General features: G+C 38.3%; 1 protein-coding gene across 2 annotated transcripts in view; it reads left to right on the top strand.

The window, feature by feature from the left end:
* The window catches only part of LOC106086413 (GAS2-like protein pickled eggs), a 525,402-nt gene that overhangs the window by 135,063 nt on the left and 366,420 nt on the right, over positions 1-23,919 (top strand). The gene's annotated exons all lie outside the window — the stretch shown is intronic.

Genomic DNA, 23,919 nt, shown 5'->3' with positions numbered 1-23,919 from the left:
TTCCCTTTAGGCTTACCCTTTTTCATCAACATTCATGAATTATGCATTTCCTTTATGCAGCAATTATAAGCATAAACTAATATCAGAAAAAAAAACGACAAACAATTGATTTTAAAGATATCGCTTTAAAATGTCAAATTACTCATCACGATCAGAAAAAACAAAGACACAAAAACCAAACGATTGTTGTTGCATAATCTAAAACTCCCCCCTAACAAAAAACACATAAAATAAAATTCACATCGATAAAATGACATGAATAAATTTGAAAAAAAAAAAATCAAAACTGAAAAAACAAACAGCAGCAAAAACAGTGCTGCCATCGAATTTGATCGAGCGCCAACATGAACAACATAAATCTTCAATAATAAAAAAAAAATTAAATTGTAATACCATCACAGATGGATGTTAATCCCTGGCAAATGAAACCAGAACCAACATTAGTGGCTGACAAAATCGATGATGGAAAGACTTGGACTTCATAAAGCAACGCCACCGCCACTAGAAGAGAATAAATCTAAACGGAACTGTATTTAATGACACTGTAGAGAAGTGAGCTGCAACAGCAGCGGCAGGAAGAACCAGATCTTATTTTTAAATTTGTTTTATGAGAAAATTATTTATGGTTGTCGCATAATTTTATGTTCATTCGTTCGTTCGTTAATTTAGCCATGGTTGCACAATGTTGCACAATCAAAAAAAAAATAACAACAAAAATACCCATAATAAAGTAGCAGCAGCAATTGTATAAATAAAAAATAATAAACATATGTATGAACATGTTCATAACATGCATGCATACCCTGAACACTAGTAATCGTATGTATGTATGTATGATTGTTTTCATTCATTCATTCATTGCCTTTAGTCACTCTCACATTTTGGGCTTGAAATTGGAATTGGGATTTTTGTGATTGTAGTCTCATTTAAGTAAAGCCGGAAATCTTATAAATTTTCGTAGTACATATTGAATGGATTTTAAGAAAATATTTGTTGTTGGTTTTGATTTCTTTTGGTAAAGGGGGTTTTGCAAGAGTGCCCAAAATAAACGCTTGAATGAAAGAATGAATGGCAGACAAGTTGTTTGTAATGTAGGGTTTTGTTTGCCTGCGATAAACAAACAAAAAACCGGACCCCAAAACTACCACTTAAGGGTTAACTAGATTAAATAAATTAAGAATTTCCAATGAGACCAATGCGATTTGCTTGAATACCCACCACATCGCGGTGGCAGCGAGTATGTAGGTTTATTTTTTTATTATTCTTTTGATGGTTTTCATTAAATGTTGAAGTGAATATTTGAAAGCATTAATGATTTGGTGCCTACTCATTTTTCATATCCCCCCATTGTAGGCCCCAAAAGCATCGGCAAAAATGGCGCGATCATTTTGCTGCTACCTTGACGCCGCCGCCTAAGAACAGTGGTTCCTCATACTTTGATTGTTAGGAGGGGGAGGCCAGAGTTGACGAAAGTGGTATTTTGTAATTATTGGCCTTTTTCTTGGTCTAGCTTTTTTTGCTATCTCATTGACTTTTGAGATTTGCCACTAATCCTTCCCTTTTCAAGATGTTTGTTCATATTCACAAAATGACAAAAAGATACTTAAAATTCCTCAAAAAAAAAAGAATTTTGATTGAAGGGGGCCAATAGAACTTTTGGGGCGAACATCAAGGTGGATGCCAAAAAGGGTTAAGGGCTTTAAGAAATGGAAATGGTGAAGCCAATAATAACAAGTGAAAATGTGCTTAGTTTGACTGGGCCGAATCTTATATACCCTCCACCATGGATGGTGTTTCTTAAGCTCTTGGTACGTTTTGTCTTTACAGGCACAAACTAAAATAAGTAAAAGCGTGCTAAGTTCGGCAGGGCCGAATCTTGTATACCCTCCACCATGGATCGCATGTGTCGAGTTGTTTTCCCGGCATCTCTACTTAGGCAAAAAAGGATATAAGAAAAGATTTGCTCTGCTATTGGAGCGATATCAAGATATGATCCGGTTTGAACCACAATTAAATTATATGTTGGAGACCTGTGTAAAATGTCAGCCAATTCGAATAAGAATTGCGCCCTTTAGGGGCTCAAGAAGTAAAATAGAGAGATCGATTTATATGGGAGCTGTATCGGGCTATAGACCGATTCAGACCATAATAAACACGTATGTTGATGGTCATGAAAGAATCTGTCGTACAAAATTTCAGGCAAATCGGATAATAATTGCGACCTCTAAAGGCTCAAGAAGTCAAGATCCCAGATCGGTTTAAATAGCAGCTATATCAGGTAATGAACCGATTTGAGCCTTATTTGATACAGTTGTTGAAAGTGAGAATAAAATACGACATGCAAAATTTCAGCCAAATCGGATAATAATTGCGCACTCTAGAGGCTCAAGAAATCAAGACCCAAGATCGGTTCATATGGCAGCTATAACAGGTTATGGACCGACATGGACCATTCTTGGCATAGTTATTGGAAGTCAGAACAAAACATTTCATGTGAAATTTAAGCCAAATCGAGAAAGAATTGATCCCTTCAGAAGCTCAAGAATTCAAGATCCGAGGTCGGTTTATATAGGAGCTATAATAGATTATGGACCGATTTGAACCATTCTTGGCTCAGTTATTGGAAGTCATAATAAAACATTTCATGTGAAATTTAAGCCAAATCGAGAAAGAATTGCGCCCTCCAGAGGCTCAAGAAGTCAATATCCGAGATCGGTTCATATGGCAGCTATAACAGGTTGTGGCCCGATATTGACCATTCTTGGTACAGTTATTTGAAGTCAGAACAAAACATTTCATTCGAAATTTAAGCCGAATCGGATAAGAATTGCACCCTCTTTAGGCTCAAGAAGTCAAGATCCAAGATTGGTTTATATGGTCTATATTTGAACCATTCTTAGCTCAGTTATTGGAAGTCAGAACAAAACCGCTCATGCGAAAACTCAGTCAAATCGGATAGGAACTGCACCCTCTAGAGGCCCAAGAATTCAAGATCCAAGATCGGTCTATATGAGAGCTATATCTAAATATGGACCGAATTGGTTCATTTACAATCCCAACTGACCTACATAAATAGCAAGTGCTTGTGCAAAATTTCGAGCATCTTGCTTTACTCCTTCAGTAATCGTGCTTTCGGCAGACGGACCAACGGACAAGTCAAGATCTACTTAAAATGTCATACTGATGGGGTCTTAGAGGAATATTTCGAGGTGTTACAAACAGTCTGGCTAGATTACTATGACCCCATACTATGGTGGAGGGTACAAAAATTACCAATAATTTCAGACATATGTTCTAACATCATAGCATAGTTACACACATCAAAATACAACGGCTGCGTTGGCTAGGTCATGTTGTCAGAATGGATGAAGAAGCTCCAGCAAAGAAGTCTTTTGAAGGTAAACACTGTGGTACACGCAAACCGGGAAGACCAAAAGCTAGATGGAAAGATCAAGTGGTGGGAGACACCTCGAAACTTGGTGTCCGAGATTTTTGAATGAGCGCAGAAGATCGAGGCGCTTGGAAAGCTATTCTACGTTCGGCTAGTGGAACAAACATTCTGTCATAGCCAATTAAAGTAAAGTAAGTTCTAACATTTGATCGATCTAGCCATTCTTTAATATGGAAAACATATGACCATAAATTATTGTTGTTCACATTCAATAGATTAGTATTAGGGTAGTTCACAATGAATGATTTATAGTAACACTATAATAGTTTCCCAGTGAACTTTTCATGAACTTGTTGATCGTCTATAGAATTTTGCCTCTTATTAGTAGCTTGATATTGAGTGCATATACGATCAGTTTCAAGCCATTCCTATTGGGAATGGAACCTATCTATGCATAGTTTGCAGAAAACACAGCTCCATTAGGTATTTCCATTGTCACGCGCCTTCAGATCACGCTATCTTCCGAGTGTGCATTGATAACTCTGCCGGGAGATATTCAGGAAAAACCACTGCACTCTAGAGGGCGTCTATCCGTTATTAAATGCCAAGCAAGATAAGATCTGTTTTCTCTTCATCTTTTCAATTCCACTAGCTACTAAAAGTAGCTAACATAACTTCCTAGAATAGCTTTCAGTACCATAACTCCTTAGAATGCGCCTGGCTATTATCTCCTTCACTCAATTCAAATGGACCAGTAATCGCATTCTCTTTGAAGCAGTTACCCCCAGGTAGGTATTTTACGAGCCCTACGTTGTTAATGCTAGCTCCCCTAATGGATCAGATGACAAGCCATCGGCTCCAGCTGGCTTGTTATTATTTGACCAGGTTAATGATATTTTAAGAACATTCTGAATGGGTGAGAAATATTCAGTACTGCCGCCAGAAATTTGTTTTGGTCATTCAGGTCATATTTTTAAAACAGTATTATATCACTTTTTGTCTTTTTTTATCAGAATTTTTTGAATTCTTTGTTCTTTTCCGCATTCATTTTCTTATTTGGAAGTTTAGCAAAAGTTGAAATTCGAGTACTATGACAAATAAGTATTCAAATCTCTAATCTAACTGCTTCTTAAGGTCAGCATAAGATACTCAACACAAAGCTGGGGAAATCATTACAAATGACATATCGTTAAAAAGTTGGTAGTCTCCTATACCGTTGTGGGAGTTTATGGCTTACTAAAAGAATTTTCCGTAACAAATTTAGCTCCATTAGAATAAGATGTGAACGGAACTGGATTTGAGTTTTCCCATAAAGTAAAAATTCCTCTTTAATGACCTTTCACTACTGCCGCTAGATGGTTAGCGATTACCTCACATTAACCACTGTCTCCTGGTGATACCATTAAATGACACTCACTTTTCCATCGATTGTCATTCAATAAAAACAACAACATTAAATAAAATAAACACGTAAAAGTCAATCTGAGCCATTTAATTCTTATGGACACAGCGAACAGTCGGCATTAATTTATTTATTAGGTACATACGCTTTGTTAACAATTTGTTTAGCTGCAGCTAAGCATATGCGTGGAGGTTGTCTCTCGGGTCGCCTAAAAAAAGTTTAACATTGATATGCAGATGCCAATAGGGTTGCCAAGGAAAATGCTGCACTTAATGCCTCTGGACATCGAGGCAGGACAAATTGCTGCTACCAAAATGTAAATATTGCCCATGAGTATTCCACTAAGGAACAGGGGCAAACTTCTCACATACCAATGAGTACAGTCCGGTTCAAGTTTCAAGCTCTAGGATAAGGGGTCTCCTTTTTATAGCCGAGTCCCAACGGCAAGCCGCAGTGCTACATCTTTTGGGAGAGAAGTTTTTACATGGTATAGTTTCTCACAAATGTTGCCAGCATTAGGAGGGGAAAACCACTGCTGCAAATTTTTTCTGATGGTCTCGCCAGGATTTGAGCCCCAGCGTTCGGCGTCATAGGCGAACATGCTAAACTCTGCGCTACGGTGGCCTCCATTTACTTCCAGCTGCTATCACAGCTCGTGAAGTTGAGCGAGTTTTTTCTTCGATCAGCCTGCAGGTACGGATACTGTGTTATCCTTGATACAATACCTGAAATCCCAAGTAGTGTGGACTTAAAATTGCCTGAGCTGGCATATATCATCTTCTCAGACAGCCGAGGAGTCATTAAATTTCTGGCGAATATATTTTTGAATTCCTAAACAGCCTTCGAATGCCACAGATCTCTTTACGATGCTGAACAATTTAAAATTCAACATGTCCAGATATTGTCCGCCTCACATAAAAGTTTACGTTGCCTTTCATTCCACCGATTGATTGTTGAATGTCGGGTATGAGCTAAAGGTCCATCTTCCATCCATCCATTATTCCATATTAACTGCAAATGCTCAGCGTGTCTTGTCGAATATCTTCTAATGTGGACTCATTTTGGGGGTTCAGTTTGCCGTCATATAGTTTGATCCGCTCCAATGCCTGTAGGTCTATTGGTAACATAACGACAATGACGAGAACTCTGGGCTCAGACCCTATTTGGTTAGATGACGTAACTCTTAGAGCGGCCCCTCTGTACCGTGAGTAGCTACTTAGCCCTACACCTGGTCTGTGGGGAATTACCCCAAATCTCGCTTCCTCCATCATTAACTTACGCCCGCCTGGTAGAGTTCCTTCAACTTTAGCCATTAATCGCCCTGATTGGGCCGTTATCTTCATCGCTTTTGTTGCCGCGTACTGCGTCTAGGCAGTAAACGTTAGTCTGGTGTCGAGTCGTACTCCTAAGGGTACGACGACGTCTTCGTTCCGCATATTTATCTCTGTGGGGATGTGCTTCCTTGTCAGCACGAGTAGCTCAGACTTTTTTGCATTGTCAGCTGTAGCCCGTAGGATTCCAACCAATGTCGTGTTCTGATTATGACTTGTTGCAGTCTTCGTTGTGCCTCGTCTGCGTATCTGGCCAGCAATGTGTTTACTGGCATCTCCATTCCCAGTATTAGTTCTGGTCTGTGTAAGCTTTTTTTGGGTACATTTTGGTACCAAAAAGTGCAAAATGGTGTCCTTGAGCTTAAATTAAAGAGACTCTTGAAAAAATAAGGTTTGGTAAAATTTTTTGGAAAATCGTACCGAAAGTATGAGAAATAGAAATATACCGAAATTGGTACAATTTGGTACTTTCTTTGTAAATTTAATTAGAGCTCTGAATTTTGGATCTTAGGTACACTGTGGCAACCTTAATTGGGTAACTATAAGAGTTTTTGGAAATCTGTACAATTATGTACTAAAAAAATCAACCAGGTACGAAATGTGTGAACTTTGTACAGGGCTGATAGATAGAGGTAGAATTTTGCAATTTGGCTTAAAAGACATCTGGTGCAAACGGATGAGGCTGAAAAGAAGAAATGGAAAAATAATACTGGTAATGGGAGAAAACGTACGATTAGTACCTCAATTGGTACCATTTGATACTTTCTTTACAAATGGAGCTAAAGGTTTGAAATATGGCATGAAGGTACACTAGGAAATATATGATGGGTAACTAAACGATCTATTAAAAATTCGTACTTTTTGGTACCAAAAGGTGCAAAACGGTACGAACGGAGACTGCTAAAATTAAGCAAGTAGAAAAAATTATCGCAATCTTGACAAAGTTACGATAAGTGGAAGAAAAAGTACTCAATCGTACAAAATGACACGTTCTTCACGGAGTGAGCTAAAGCTCTCAAAATTTGGATATAAATACACCTTGACTATGAATTTTAGATGACCAGAAGATTATTCAAAATCGTACATGTAAATACTAAAACGTATAAAATTGAACATTCTTTACGAGTTGAGCTAAAGCACTAAAAATTAGGATACGGTTACACCTTGATAGTAAATATTGGAGGGTTAGAAGAGGGTTGCAGAAGGGGACAGAGTTCTGAAATGAAATATGTATACGCAATTTTTACAAAACTTCATATTCTTATAAACTGAGCTACTACCTACGTTTTTAGAAGTCCTTCACTAAAACGGAATATCAAAAACGGGGGTAGCGAAGCGAATCACAGGAACGCTATTGTATATTGTATATTGTATATTGTATATTGTATATTGTATACTGTATATTGTATATTGTATATTGTATATTGTATATTGTATATTGTATATTGTATATTGTATATTGTATATTGTATATTGTATATTGTATATTGTATATTGTATATTGTATATTGTATATTGTATATTGTATATTGTATATTGTATATTGTATATTGTATATTGTATATTGTATATTGTATATTGTATATTGTATATTGTATATTGTATATTGTATATTGTATATTGTATATTGTATATTGTATATTGTATATTGTATATTGTATATTGTATATTGTATATTGTATATTGTATATTGTATATTGTATATTGTATATTGTATATTGTATATTGTATATTGTATATTGTATATTGTATATTGTATATTGTATATTGTATATTGTATATTGTATATTGTATATTGTATATTGTATATTGTATATTGTATATTGTATATTGTATATTGTATATTGTATATTGTATATTGTATATTGTATATTGTATATTGTATATTGTATATTGTATATTGTATATTGTATATTGTATATTGTATATTGTATATTGTATATTGTATATTGTATATTGTATATTGTATATTGTATATTGTATATTGTATATTGTATATTGTATATTGTATATTGTATATTGTATATTGTATATTGTATATTGTATATTGTATATTGTATATTGTATATTGTATATTGTATATTGTATATTGTATATTGTATATTGTATATTGTATATTGTATATTGTATATTGTATATTGTATATTGTATATTGTATATTGTATATTGTATATTGTATATTGTATATTGTATATTGTATATTGTATATTGTATATTGTATATTGTATATTGTATATTGTATATTGTATATTGTATATTGTATATTGTATATTGTATATTGTATATTGTATATTGTATATTGTATATTGTATATTGTATATTGTATATTGTATATTGTATATTGTATATTGTATATTGTATATTGTATATTGTATATTGTATATTGTATATTGTATATTGTATATTGTATATTGTATATTGTATATTGTATATTGTATATTGTATATTGTATATTGTATATTGTATATTGTATATTGTATATTGTATATTGTATATTGTATATTGTATATTGTATATTGTATATTGTATATTGTATATTGTATATTGTATATTGTATATTGTATATTGTATATTGTATATTGTATATTGTATATTGTATATTGTATATTGTATATTGTATATTGTATATTGTATATTGTATATTGTATATTGTATATTGTATATTGTATATTGTATATTGTATATTGTATATTGTATATTGTATATTGTATATTGTATATTGTATATTGTATATTGTATATTGTATATTGTATATTGTATATTGTATATTGTATATTGTATATTGTATATTGTATATTGTATATTGTATATTGTATATTGTATATTGTATATTGTATATTGTATATTGTATATTGTATATTGTATATTGTATATTGTATATTGTATATTGTATATTGTATATCGTATATTGTATATTGTACATTGTACATTGTACATTGTACATTGTACATTGTACATTGTATATTGTATACTGAATATTGTGTATTGTAAGATGTGGAGCGCACTTTGCTCAGAGATTAACATGACTGCCTATGACGTTGAATGCCGTCGTTCGAATCCTGGCAAAATACCAAAAAAAAAATATCTTTGTTAGTGATTATTTCACAAATTCTGCCAACATTTGTGAGATATTCAGCTTTGTATATGTCTCTACTAAGTGGCAAAGCTCTTCGGCTTTTTGTAGGAGGTTTCTTATCATAGATCTAAAAGCTTTGAATCGATATGCATTCATTGATATGACAGATGTATCTACTTTGTTCCTTAATGGCATGTTCGTGGGCAAATTTTCGGTACTGTAATTTCTGGATTGTGCTAATTTTAGACAACAGCAATCTTCTAAACTTTGAACCAATATAGAATATGATTGAAAATTACCAGTCCATAATGTTTTGTTCTTGTCTAAAGTTTGGTTCTTAAAGAATAAACTAAAAACGACATTAAACGAACCAGCTACAAGTTTTTCAAAGAGAACTTGGATTTTGTTCCTGGATTTTCAGCATCCCCAGTAATAGGTATACATTGATCTTACTATTTTTCAAGTTGCGATATTCTGCCACAACTTCATTTAGTCCACCAATCTACCATAGATGAAGAACTTATAAATTTTCTAACCCTATCCTGAACAGGGCAACACTGGTCACCATTCACCACCATCACCCAACTACTCGGCCAATGAATGCTTAATTGTTAAACAAAAAAAGTGTGAATGACAATTTTCTTAACAACATATTTTTTTTTTTTGTATGGCAGACAATTGATAAGAGGCGGCCAAAAACGGAACGATAAAATACAAGAGCAAAAACAACAACCAAGACAATGAAAAAAAAACCAATAATAACAACAATAAGGTTAACGGCAGCAACTACACATCAAAAGAAAAATACCGATATGCAATTGGCCAGAAACGTGGTCTTGTCATCGTGGTTGTTGTGGTTATCGATATTCTCTTATAATTTCCATAGTTGTTGTTAATTGTCCGTCTGTCTGCCTTTGATGGTAATGTTGTAGCTGCCGATGTTGTTGTTTGTTTGTTGCTGTGGTGCCGCCAATGTTGTTCACACCATACACGTGACCTGTAGACCTAATAAACAAAATGTACAAGATTTTGACAAAAAAAAAACAAACAACGGCCCAATGAAAACCCCCAAACAGAGACCAAAAAGAAAAACCAACAACATTAGTGAATTTTGTTTAATACATGGTTAGTGGCATTGTTAGCCAAACATAATAACCAAAAAAAAAAAAAAAAAAACTCTTAGCAGCAGCAATTTTGTGGCTATTTTTTGGCGCACAATATGCCATAGCCATTGACCAGCTTGCATACACTAATCACCCATTGGTTGATACTCGTTCTGTTAGTTGAACAAATAATGCAAGTAAATTAATACATAATACGTACATATGTATGACTTAATCAGTTAATGGGCCGCTGTGAGACGTCGAAAAAGGGTTATCAACTATTACAAAAGACGATGGCTTCAAAGTAGAAAGAACGTAGTACCAATTTCCAAGTTTTCACATCTTCAACAGCTTTTCTTATAACTTTCATATTAGGTTTTGAGACTTCAAGCTCCCTATTATTTCTCCTTTGCAGTTTCAGACACAAGGTGATATGTGAACTGCAACGCTATAATATAGCTGCCGACAAATAGCTTATGAAGCTAATGGTTTATATGATACAAAGATTAGGTTAGGTTGAGTGGGTTGCCCACCAAAGGTGAGTTCATGCGGGGGCCAGATTGGCCCATTGTGGTACCCTAGAAAGAAAAGGAAGAGAAAGAAGATGTGAGACCTGGGATTAAAGGTTATACACGAATAAAAGAAAGGCAGGGGGAATGGAGAACCCGATAGGGGGGTTGAAGAAAGGCCCATCCCCACGCAAGCACGGATTTACCCAATCCCCCCCCCCCCGTCGGAATCAGAGAAAAAAGATGTGAGACCTGGGATTAAAGGTTATACACGAATAAAAGAAAGGCAGGGGGAATGGAGAACCCGATAGGGGTGTTGAGGAAAGGCCCATCCCCACGCAATCACGGATTTACCCAATCCCCCCCCGTCGGAACCATCCTGTTCTTTCTACAAATCTAAGGAGAGCTTGAAGTACCAGAGGTACGTTCGCAAGTTCACCCAGATCACAGAAGAAACGATGCCCAGAAAGGAGAGCCCCAGAAAAGAGGGGTTCCCCAGAAAGGAGAGGAGAGAAAAGAGAGAGAGAGTTCGAATGGAGGGCCCTGCAGACCCGGACAAGAACACAAATGCAAATTTTGCCCATGAACATTCCACTAAGGAACAGGGGCAAACTTCTCACATATCAATGAGTGCAGTCCGATTCAATTTCAAGCTCAATGATAAGGGACCTCCTTTTTATAGCCGAGTCCCAACGGCGTGCTGCAGTGCGCCACCTCTTTAGAGAGAAGTTTTACATGGCATAGTACCCTAACAAATGTTGCCAGCATTAGGAGGGGAAAACCACCGCTGAAAAAAATGTATTTTAGATGGTCTCGCCAGGATTCGAACGCAAGCGTTCAGCGTCATAGGCGGACATGCTAACCTCTGCGCTACGGTGGCCTTCGGACAAGAACACAGCAAGAGCTTAATTGTCTCCTCTTCATTCTCATCAAGGCAACTAGTACAAAAGTCATTGTGCGGTATCCCCATGCGACATGCTGCCTATGGCGGTTATGACCCCTATCAAGGTACTCATCGGTTTCTTATCGAACACCAACAATTCCCTCATCCTCCTCCGGGGGATGACCGGCCATACCGCCTTTGCAGTCCGGCAACCATCTGCCGAGTTCCACCTCGCCACCAACGCCGTCTTGCCCATCCCCTCTACTGTGTTCAACTAATGGTACGTAGGCAAGACCGATGACTGGTCCGTCCGGCGCAGATGAAACCCTCCTGGTGCGCTTGTCCGCCCTCTCATTCCCGGGAATACCCTCATGCCCAGGAACCCATGTCAGCGTCACATCGTGGGCCCGGATCCTGATACTAATATTTCGTATCAAATGGAATGAACCAAAAAGTTCAGTTGATGTTGCGAAGCTTTCATCTCGGGATTTAATATGGCTTTGAAGTCTTGAAATTCTAATGAACGATTTATTTGGCGATCCTGTAAAGTTTACAACTTTTCTATTTTCACTGCTTTCTATGCTTTCCCAGCCGCATATTCCGTTCATGTCTTTGAGTGTTAGTTGCCCAAATAGTAATTGCGGATTTTTTAAAAGAAAGTAAATTCATTTTTAATAAAACTTAGTATGAACTTTAATCAAATATACTTTTTTTACACTTTTTTTCTAAAGCAAGCTAAAAGTAACAGCTGATAACTGACAGAAGAAAGAATGCAATTACAGAGTCACAAGCTGTGAAAAAATTTGTCAACGCCGACTATATGAAAAATCCGCAATTACTTTTTGGGCAACCCAATACTTAAAATGACCTTGTTGGATTTTCACCTCTTCTACAGTAGATTCTTCTGCTTTCACCCTTTGTTCTCTCTTATTTTCCTTATATCACATACACCACAACCATTAAATTTCCCTTAATAAATAGCCAATAACGACTTTACAATGCCATAATCATTATCGTTTTTCAATCGCCAAACGCCAGCAGCCCATTGAGTGAAAAGCATCGTTCATTAACTTTCTGCTTCTCCACTTCAGCACTTCATATCATCCAATAAATCCAACATGCAATCATACTAAAATGCTGGTGTTACAGCAAACAAAACATCATCTTGTTCAAGCTGGGGTAGAAAAAATCAATGTTTTTTCATTCATGCGTTTTATTGAATGATTACGTCCACTGGCAGTCTCATTGTAACATCAGAACGAATACAAAAACTTACTCTCATACTGAACTGTGTTACGTGAATTTTTGCGGTGAGTCAAGAATCAGCCAACAAATGCTGTACGAGGTACAATCATTGCTTTGGCAAACACACTCTACTTTCAATCTCTCAAGAACAGAGATTGGAGAAGTTGATGCGTAGCAATTGAATGTGAAAGAATGCTGGGCTGGTATCAAAAATTGGAACATGTGAATGGCTGAAATCATATAAAAATTTAAAATATCATATCAAACAAAAACGATTTTGACTATTTTTGTTATTGCAAAAATATAAGTTTGGATAAGGAAACTTTGAGAAATATAAGATTGTATAAGGAAACTCTGAACTTTTGTTTATTTGGGATTTTCTAATCATTATATGTTCACAATTATGAATTAAATATTTTTCTAGCTCCAGATATTTTTCTTTCATTCATTACGAAAGACTGTTGATTTCAGTTTGGTCACACTTTCCTCATATGAAGCCTAAAGTCACGTTTTTTCTGTAATCAATGAAAGGCAATACCATTCTGCATTTTTGCATTACACATGGGTTTTTATTATCACATTCTTTAAGCATCGGACTAGCAGCGTCGCCAAAAAATGTGTAATGTATATATTTGACTAAATATGCGTATTACAACGACTGTATAGCAAATCTTTGTAATTTTTCACCTTGACCTAATAAAAGTCACGTTTTGAATTCGCAAAGGGCTTTGGCTATTCACTTCACCTCAAAACTGATATGGCCATAGTCCAACTAAAGTAAATAATTATGAAATACATCATTAGGAGTTAACATGATACATAGGTTATCATTCCCAATTATGGAACAAATTCTTAGGATTCAATTTTACAAGAGATATACAACAATATGTTTAGGTTGCCCATCACTTATGCTGCAGGAATTTCGATCGCTACTCCTTGTTCAAAAGGACTCCTATTGAACTCCCTATCCAGTTGTTACTGAACACTTGCCTGAGGAACTATCGACCACATCGCTAAAGTCTGGCGGATTGCAGGAGACTGAAAATCCCCCTGCCACAATCGAGAAAGGAGGGAATGACATCGAAGCGGGACCCGACAAGCCCTGTGTGGGTGGCTCATCCGGGTTGACTTGACTCAAAGTGTGCGCCAGCGGAGAAGCACGAAACTCAGAAAGTACAATACTTCGACAGCAGCAGTTAGTGAAGCATCTAAGGAGAAATCGTCCACACCGCAAGTGCCCAGTGTCCTGAGGAAGAGTGGTTCCACAGCTTTCACACCTGCCCCTGGATGCGTACGGAAACTCATCATGACAAGTTGTAACGAATCTTGAGAGGATAAACTCCTGGTAGAATCAGAAGACAAGGCTATCACAACAGTGATGGAAGTTCTGAATCCTAACTATGGTCCGGTTTCTACACATAAATCGCCACCATTGTAAGGCCGCTTCGGCGGCACTAAAGGTCCTCCTGATGGCAGGGGGATTTGACGTGGTTCTTATTCAGGAACCGTGGGTATTTGAAGGAATGGTCCGTGGACTAGGAATTCCGGCATTTAAACTTCTCGATGGTACGGGGAATGGAAGACACAGAGCCTGTATTCTTGCAAAGAATTGTCTAAATGTTTTTTTTTCTTCCGTCTCTAAGCACTGAAGAATTAGTAGTAGCCAGCCTTAAAATAAACGAGTCTCATTACTGGCTGGCTTCCCTGTATATGGTACACGATTCCGAGATGCCACCTTCAAACCTTAAGTCGCTGGTTGAAGCCGCTTCTGTAGGGAAGAAAAGCCTCATTGTAGGAAGTGATGCTTATGCACATCACCACATATGGGGAAGTTCGAATGTCAAAGAAAGGGATGAGCTGCTTATTGAATATATTATAAGTTGCAATCTGGCGATTTGTAATAAAGAAGATAAACTGACCTTTATTACCAGGAACGAGAAGGAGGTACTAGATATTACCTTTGTATTGGAAAATATAAGTGGAAGCATATGCGACTGGAAAGTGTTGGATAACCACAGCTTCTCTGATTATCGTTATATTAGTTTCAGCCTTGGAGAAAATACTGCGGAAGTGGTCTCTCGGCTAAACAGAAGAAAGTCGGATTGAGATAAATTTTGTAACAAATTCTGCACTCGAACCCTTTTAGACCAGAAAATGAAGTGGAAACTACGAAGGATAAAGGCATAGTGGTCAAGCGGATCACGAAGGCCCTGAATGATTCGCTTGTGTCAGCATGTCCTAGTGCCAAGCCAAGGGGCAAACAGCGACTGCCATGGTGGACCCAAAAGCATGTTGGTCTAAGGAAGGACTGCAGAAAACTCTTCAACAGAGCAAAAGCCACACACGATTCGTACATCTATAAGGCTGAGCTAAGAAAATATAAGGGCGAGCTTAGAAATGCTCAGAACAAATCCTGGGTAGAATTCTGCAGCTCCGTGGAGGATACATCTGAGGCCTCTAGGCTAAGGAAGATTCTGTTCTCGAGACCTATTACGGTGGGTCCTCCTGATGGCAGGAGGATATATTCAGAAGTCAGAGAATATATGGAGGAGGCCTTCGTACCGCAAAGGTTAGCCTGGGTTCGAATCCTGAATCATCAGAAAAAATTTTCAGCGGTGGCTTTCCCCTCCTAATGCTGGCAACATTTGTGAGGTAATATGCCATATAAAACTTCTCTCCAAAGAGGTGTCGCACTGCGGCACGCTGTTCGGACTCGACTTTATAAAGGAGGTCCCTTATCATTGAGCTTTAACGTGAATCGCACTGCACTCACTGATAGGTGAGAAGTTTGCCCCTGTTCCGTAGTGGAATGTTCATGGACAAAATTTGTAATTATGCAGAGAATATATGGACAATGTCTAGTGAGGAAACACTAGAACTACTCGTTGATACACATTTCCCGGGAAATTCTCTAACGGACAACGCGGCACCAGAAGAGGTTTTCACTGGTATGCATTCGTCGGAGTCTATTAGGGATATTTGTGTCTGAGCCGAAAATCCTTGGGACAATAGGAAGTTTCGACACCTTTAAGTCGCCAGGCCCTGATGATGTATCACTTGCTGAGTTACAAGCTGTGTCTGATAGACTGGTTCCCTGGCTTAGAAAGATATACTCTGTTTATATCAGAATGTCATATATACCTGTGGAATGAAGGGACACGAAGTTCATTTTCATTCCGAAAGCAGGAAAACCCTACCACACGAAGGTGAACGATTTTCGTCCTATATGTCTTGAAAGGTTGATAGAAACATATCATAGGGCAAAGATCTCTGGGGATCGCCAGTCTCGGCAACATCATGCATATGGTAAAGCCAAGTCCACTGAAACAGCCCTTCACGACCTAGTCGGCTATATAGAGGGTTCTCTGGCTGTTAAGAAATATACAATGGTAGCATTTCTTGACATTGAAGGTGCTTTCAAAAATGTAAAACCAACCACAATCATGAAGGAGTTGGAGATTCTAGGCATCAACTCTACCGTAAGAAAGTTTATTAATGACTTACGTTCTAAAAGATGCATTACGGCAGGTTTGGGATCTGTGGATCTAAAAAGATGGGTTAGTAGAGGATCACCTCTAGGAGGTGTACTGTCTCCTCTAATTTGGAATATACCCATTACCAATATGTTATTGACTCTGGAAGAGAAAGTTATAAAAGTGATCGCGTATGCTGATGACGTAGCAATTGTGGTTAGGGGAAAGTTTCCCAGCACTCTGTGAGATATACTTCAGGAAGTTCTACGTGAATCAACGAAGTAGGCTACCGAAAGTGCTCTAGATGTTAATCCGTGCAAGACAGAAGTAGTTCTTTTCAGCAGGAGATAAAGTGGCTCCTGCCTCCTTGGGAGGAGAGAATGTTTCATTTACAGAAAGCGCAAAATATTGGGTTGCCCAAAAAGTAATTGGGGATTTTTTAAAAGAAAGTAAATGCATTTTTAATAAAACTTAGAATGAACTTTAATCAAATATACTTTTTTTACACTTTTTTTCTAAAGCAAGCTAAAAGTAACAGCTGATAACTGACAGAAGAAAGAATGCAATTACAGAGTCACAAGCTGTGAAAAAATTTGTCAACGCCGACTATATGAAAAATCCGCAATTACTTTTTGGGCAACCCAATACTTGAGTATTTTGTTGGACAGGAAATTGAACTTCAAATCCAACATTTTGGAAAGGGCAAGAAAGACCATTCTTGCCCTATACACTTGCAAGAGAGCCATTGGCAAAAGTTGGGTGTTTAGACAGCGTGTCATGCATTGGGTATATACTGTAGTTGTCAGACCTATAATGATATATGGTATTGTGGTCTAGTGGACGGCGCTTCAAAAGTCCACCTACTGTTAAATACTCAACCGGATCGAAAGGATGGCTTGTTCAAACTCAACCGTATCCAAATAACGGCTTGTTTGTGCATCACAGCCGCACTGACGACGGCACCATCTGATGCATTGAATTTAATGCTACATATGATGCCCCTGGACATTCTGTCCCACTGCTGTGAGGCTTAGGGGCCATTCCCTTTGGTCATGTAGCGGCTATGGGCACTGTTTTATTCTTAATATCATATCCGATGTTCCATTCAGTGTGGATTACACTCTACCTGAGCCGCTTTTTGATTAAAAGTACTCTACCACTATTCTTAATAGAACCAATTGGAGCTGCGATATCCCTTGTTTCGGCACAGCCATCTCTGTTATGTGTGCGCTTGGTCGGCGTTTGAAATGGTTACCGGTTAGCTGTAGAGAGACACTCAGGGCTGGGGGCCTCAACCCGCCAAATCAAACATAGCACACAAACATTGAAAATATGAGGGGACACTATTTGACTAACTAACATGCGACCTGCTGGGCGCGTCCACAGATTGCGCAAAGTGGAATGCTCCATACGGAGTAGCTGCAACGGCACTCTCGAACAATCAGCGGTATCGAGCGGAGAGTCTCAGTGAGAGGTCGGGCGGCACCGGCGCTTGCACAAATGCTGAGTGCCTATGAAGCTCGATATAAAAAGGCGAGTTATTGGTGCCTTTAAATAACCAATGACCACCTTGATCCCACGGCGTTCGGTTTTTTTGAACCAAATCCAGCTTGCTCGCACAGGAATTTGACGTGGACCTCCACATGAAAATGTGGCTACAACGATATCCCTGGCAATAGAAGTTACATAGACTTCTATACGGATGGTTCCAAACTAGACAACCAGGTGGGCTTTGGGGTGTACTCTAAAGATCTAGAATTGGTCATATCGAAAAGGTTACCCGACCACTGCATTGTTTATCAAGCGGAAGCAATTAAGGAACTGGTGGAATGGCTAAGATATAAGGTCATAACTATAACTGGCATAACTATTTTCTCAGACAGCCATTAAATCCCTGGGGAACGTATTTCGTTTTTACACAAAAACCGCCCTCAACTGTTGCAGTTCTCCCAACGAGATGACTGAACAGTTCCAAATTCATCTGTTCTGGGTGCCGGGCACAGAGATCTCCCAGGGAATTGTAAAGCGGACGAGCTTGCGAGACTAGGAGTTGCCTTACACATTCCAGCCTTGATCTCGAAGGTTAGATCACCGTTCCACCCTCAACTCCCAAACATCGTCCCATCGTTCCAAACCCAGCTCAGAGCTTCAGCTTTGAGTTCGAAGGTGAGAGTACCATTCAAGTTCTCCACTCATATCGCCCAGGCAGCGTCCAAGACGTTGTGGGCCTTGACCCTATCTTGTGGAATCAGCCTTGAGCTCGAACCAGATCTTTCTCTACATACTCCAGTCCATTTCTGATTCAGATCCTCAGCCTTGAGCTCGAAGGCAAGAGAACCGTTGCAAGTTTTCACCCACACTGTTGAGTCATCTTAGAGGCCGTTGTACACATGGACTCTTAATTAGAGCTTTAGTCTTGAGTTTGAAAGTGGTTTAGATCTGCTCCCACATCGCCCAGTCTTCGTACAAGCCGTTTTGCATCCGAACCACAACTCAGAGCTGGAAGTTGAGAATACCGTTTCAGGTTTCCACGCACATTGCCGAAACCATTTCGAAGCTGAAAACCAATTCCGAACCTCAGTCTTGAGTACCGTTGCAGGTCTCTACAAACATCGTCTAGTCATCGTTCGAGCCATTATGGATCCAGAATCGAAAAATTGGGCTTGAAAGTAGGAGTACCGTTTATGGTCAACTTATCGTCTGTGGACTCCCAAAATCTCGTTAAGTCTCCAGAATAGTGCGGTGCGGTCTGTTATCCGGACCGTTTCTTTTTTTGGGAATCATTATTCCTTATGTCCCACCTCACATTTGATTAATTTTAAACGTTTTTTAGAGTGCCTACAGTTCGATTACCATTCCACATTTGAATATTCAAAATTGCTTTTGCATGCCTTAAATCATCTGGACACATGATTGTGTTTTTTCCGTTTTCCTACATATCTGTCCAGACTATGATGTAAATCATGTGTGTGTGTGTGTGTAGTAGAACTTCTAAAAAATAGGCAATAAAAAAATAGAAAAAATTTTGTGGCATAAACACGTTCGGCGATTTCCGGCATGAGTGGGTTTCATTGAGGGAAAGAGAGTGAATGAGTGGTCTGGACAAAGTCACCATTGTTGTTGTTGTTTATGGTTATTCTGAATGACACTGATTTTTTTTTTGTTATTTTCATTCATTCATTCTTTTTATTAATGTGGTAAATGCAATAATGTTTTAATGGAAGCTGGTGATAAAAACTCGAGTATCTCCTCTTATTCCGATCACTTTCAAAGTTCTTTTATTTCATCCGTTTAGCTGCATTCAAATGTTCCATATTTTCCAGTAGCTGCTTATGCTTGATTAATGATGACATTCGGCTATTAAATAATTGTCAAATGGCTGCATAACTCTTTCAATGGTAAATGGGGTAAGAGAAAGAGGGAGAGAGAGACTGTGAGATTTATTGCAAAGATTCTATGATACGTGCTCAACACATGGTAGCGCACACACACGCATAGACAACCAGGGATGGCAGTTGTGTTGCTTTGAAAATTTTTTTTGATATCAGATGTTTTGATATCAGATGGTAAACAAAGGAAAAAGGAAAATGGACAAGAACAAATTACAATCAAAAGGATCACACATGGATATTTCTGATACTAGATTTTTTTTGACAAAAACAGACTACATGAGAGAAAAACAAGTAAGAGCGTGCTAAGTTCGGCCGGGCCGAATCTTATATACCCTCCACCATGGATCGCCTTTTTCGAGTTCTATGCGCGGTATCTCTTTTTAAGCAAACAAAGAATATTGAATAGGAACTGTTATGCTATTGGAGCTATATCAAGTTATAGTCCGATTCGGACCATAAATTAATGCTGACCATTGTAGAAGTCATTGTGTATTATTTAAATTCATTCGGATAAGAATTGCGCCCTGTAGGGCCTCAAGAAGCAAAATCGGGAGATAGGTTCATATGGGTGCTGTTGATGGATTCAGACCATATTAAACACGTATGTTGAAGGTCACGGGAGAAGCCGTTGTACAAAATTTCAGCCAAATCAAATAAGAAATGCACCCTCTAGAGGCTCAAAAAGTCAAGATCCCAGATCGGTTTATATGCCAGCTATATCAGGTTCTATACCGATTTACGCCATACTTAGCACAGTTATTGGAAGTCATAACAAAACACCTCATGCAAAATTTCAGCCAAATCAGATGAGAATTGCGCGATCAATTGGCTGAAGAAGTCAAGATCCAAGATCGGTTTATGTGACAGCTATACCAGATTATGAACCGATTTTAATCATACTTGGCAAAGTTGTTGGAAGTGATACCGAAACACCATGTGCTAAATTTCAATCATATCAGACGGGAATTGCGCCCTCTAGAGGCTCAAGAAGTCAAGACCCCAGATCGGTTTATATGGCAGCTATATCAAAACATGGACTGATTTGGCCCATTTCCAATAGCAACTGACCTACACTAATAAAAAGTATTTGTGCGAAATTTCAAGCGGCTAGCTTTACTCCTTCGAAAGTTTGCGTGCTTTCGACAGACAGACGGACGGACGGACATGGCTAGATCGACTTAAAATGACATGACGATCAAGAATATATATACTTTATGGGGTCTCAGACGCATATTTCGAGGTGTTACAAACAAAATGACGAAATTAGTATACCCCCATCCTATGGTGAAGGGTATAATATGGCAAGACCGACTTCAAGAAGACCTCATATCGAGGTCTAATTAACTGAATGGTGACCTTAGATGGGACAGTTTTACGTGACTTAGGTTAGGTTAGGTTGAAAAGAGGGTGCAGATATTAATCCGCCCCATATCCTATACCTAAGCCATCAATCAGCTTCTTGTACGCTCTTAATTTGCGTGACTAACTCCCATTTTCTATCATACTTCCATTACCCTCGTTGTCATCTTCTAGTTTGATATTGAACCGGGGTTCCGTCAATCACGATGTGTTTCACGATCTACCCTGCTCATGCCTGGACAATATTTCCGTTGGTCCCGGCGAGTTCTCAATAAATCTACATAGATTGTATGGATGGTATAACTGTACCATCCTACACCAGATCATATCAAGTCAATTCTCACTCTGAGTGCCTTAGGAGGTTAATTCCCTCTTACATGAAAATCTGCTAAAGTCGTAGTCTTTCTGAAATCGCCTGATCGATTAAGGATCAAGATAGAGGATAATGATGAAGAGATTTCAAAGGCATACCCACAATTCCTAGGCTTGCAAGCAAGGTCTCTAGTCACTAGGGACATAACTTGCAAGACTAGATTTTATTATAAAGCTTATAGGTCTATACGTCTTACCGGTTTCGGTTAAAAGCACTATCCTTGTACTCTTCCGGGGCTTCGGGGTAGCATACCTCCTCATTCTATGGTGGTGAATACCAAAAACCCTTAAAATTCTATATTCCTCCCAAAAGCAGTTTTTATCCATTTACTGCCCTTATAAAATCCCATATACCATCCCTGTCATACACTCTCATGAACTTTGTTGGTCGTTAAAAGGAAGTACACGTTTATCACGTACCTACTACGTTCTGTTACGTTCGAGTGTTTATGTGCTCGCCTAATGCTAGGCGACACGTAGTAAAGGGTGTTTGTCAGTGTTCAAATCTCGTGGCTGACTATTAAGAGAGCGAATGACAAACACACACAGGAAGTTTCGTTGTTTGTTTTGATAACAAAACACAACTGCGGGTTAACTGGGCTGAGCTGAGCTTAAGCTGAGTGTTGTGCGTGTGTTTGAAAAAAATTCAATAATTTAAACGATTTGTTAAATAATTATTTCACTTTAATTTTTTTTTCTGCTGACCATTTAATGTTGGTTTTTGTTAAGCAATTGTTTGCTAAATCTAGTATCCATTAATTGCTAATGTTTGTTTATTTTTCTTCTTTTTATTTTTCTTTACAGGTAATTAACTATTATTAGCTATATGGAGTGGTGCTTTCAAGCAGGTAGGAAGCAAAACACCTTAGAAACCTGAGCTGAGTTTTATTGGGCTTTTGTTGGCATATGCGTCAGTAATTGGCGATTGGTGTTAGCTAAGACTAAAGGAATTTGTTTAAAGTAAATATGTAGGTATTTCTAAGATCTTATTAAGGTATAAACAAGTAAAAGTGGGCTAAGTTCGGCCGGCCGAATCTGGGGAACCCACCTCCATGGATTCTGCTAAAAATTTATACAATTTATAAATGTTGCTGGTTTGCCAAACCAGCGAAAATTAAAGTTTCTAGGAATAGGAGAAGGATGATTCCGAGACCGGTCTGAAAGGAAACATAGGCTATATTAATTTTGGATATCGAGAGGGGGGGCGGACCCTCCCCCTTACCCCAAACGTACTACCCAAAAATAAAAGTGGACCGATCGGGACAATATGGGATTCAAATGAAAGGTATTCAAGATTAGAGTACGAATTTCACAAAAAAAAGTTGGGTCCAAGTAACTGGGGGGCCGCCCCAGCCCCAAAACCCCTTAAAATAGGTTTATTTGACAATCATGACAATATGGGACTCAAATGAAAGATATTCGGGAGTAGATTACGAATATGGTCAGGAAGTAGCAATAGGCTTTATAATTTATGGACAACGGAAGGGGGCGGACCCTTCACCTTTACCCCAAGAACACCACCCAAAATCAAAAGTGGACCGATAAGGACAATATGGGTATCAAATGAAAAGTATGCGGCAGTAGATAACGAATCTGGCATACAAACTCATGTCAAAGTATAGGGGGTCACCCCACACGCACAAAATGGCATATGGGCATATTAGCCAATCACGGATATATGGGACTCGGTTTGTTTGTTCCGTATGAATTGAAAAACGGCAGAACCGATTTTCTGGAAATTTTTGCGTATTATGCAGGTTGGTCTGGAAACATAGGCTATATAATTTTTCGGCATCGGAAAGGGGACGGGCCCTCCCCCTTATGCCAAAAACACAACCCCAAATCAATAGTGGACCGATCGGGACAATATACGGATCAAATGAAAGGTATTGGAGAGTAGAAAACGAATATGGTATTAAAATTTGAGTCTAAGTATCCATTGGGCCGCTTCAACCCCAAAACTCTCCCAAGCAGACATATTAGACGTTCATTTCAAGATGGGGCTCAAATGAAAGGTATTCTGGAGTAGATTTCGAACCTGGCATGCAAAATTCATATCGAAGTATAGGGGGTCACGACACCCCTCACAAACGCTATTAGACCCATTACGACTAGATGATAGTTGTGAAGATTGTGTACGTTTGTCTGGAAAGAAACATAGGGGATATATAATTTTTAGGAGGCGGATCTTCCCCCTTACCCCAAAAACGTCACCCATATCGGAAAGTGGTCCGATGGACACAATAAGGGTATCAAATGAAAGGTATTGAAGACCAGAAAACGAATATGGTACAAAAATTTGGGTTCAAATACCCAGCGGGCCCCCCAACCCTAAAACTCCTCTAAACAGATATATTAGAAGTTCATGGGACTCAAATGAAAG

This window comes from Stomoxys calcitrans, chromosome 4 (assembly GCF_963082655.1).
Source record: "Stomoxys calcitrans chromosome 4, idStoCalc2.1, whole genome shotgun sequence".
Classification (NCBI taxonomy): Eukaryota; Metazoa; Arthropoda; class Insecta; order Diptera; family Muscidae; genus Stomoxys; species Stomoxys calcitrans.
This window is presented reverse-complemented; position numbering and strand designations above follow the sequence as displayed.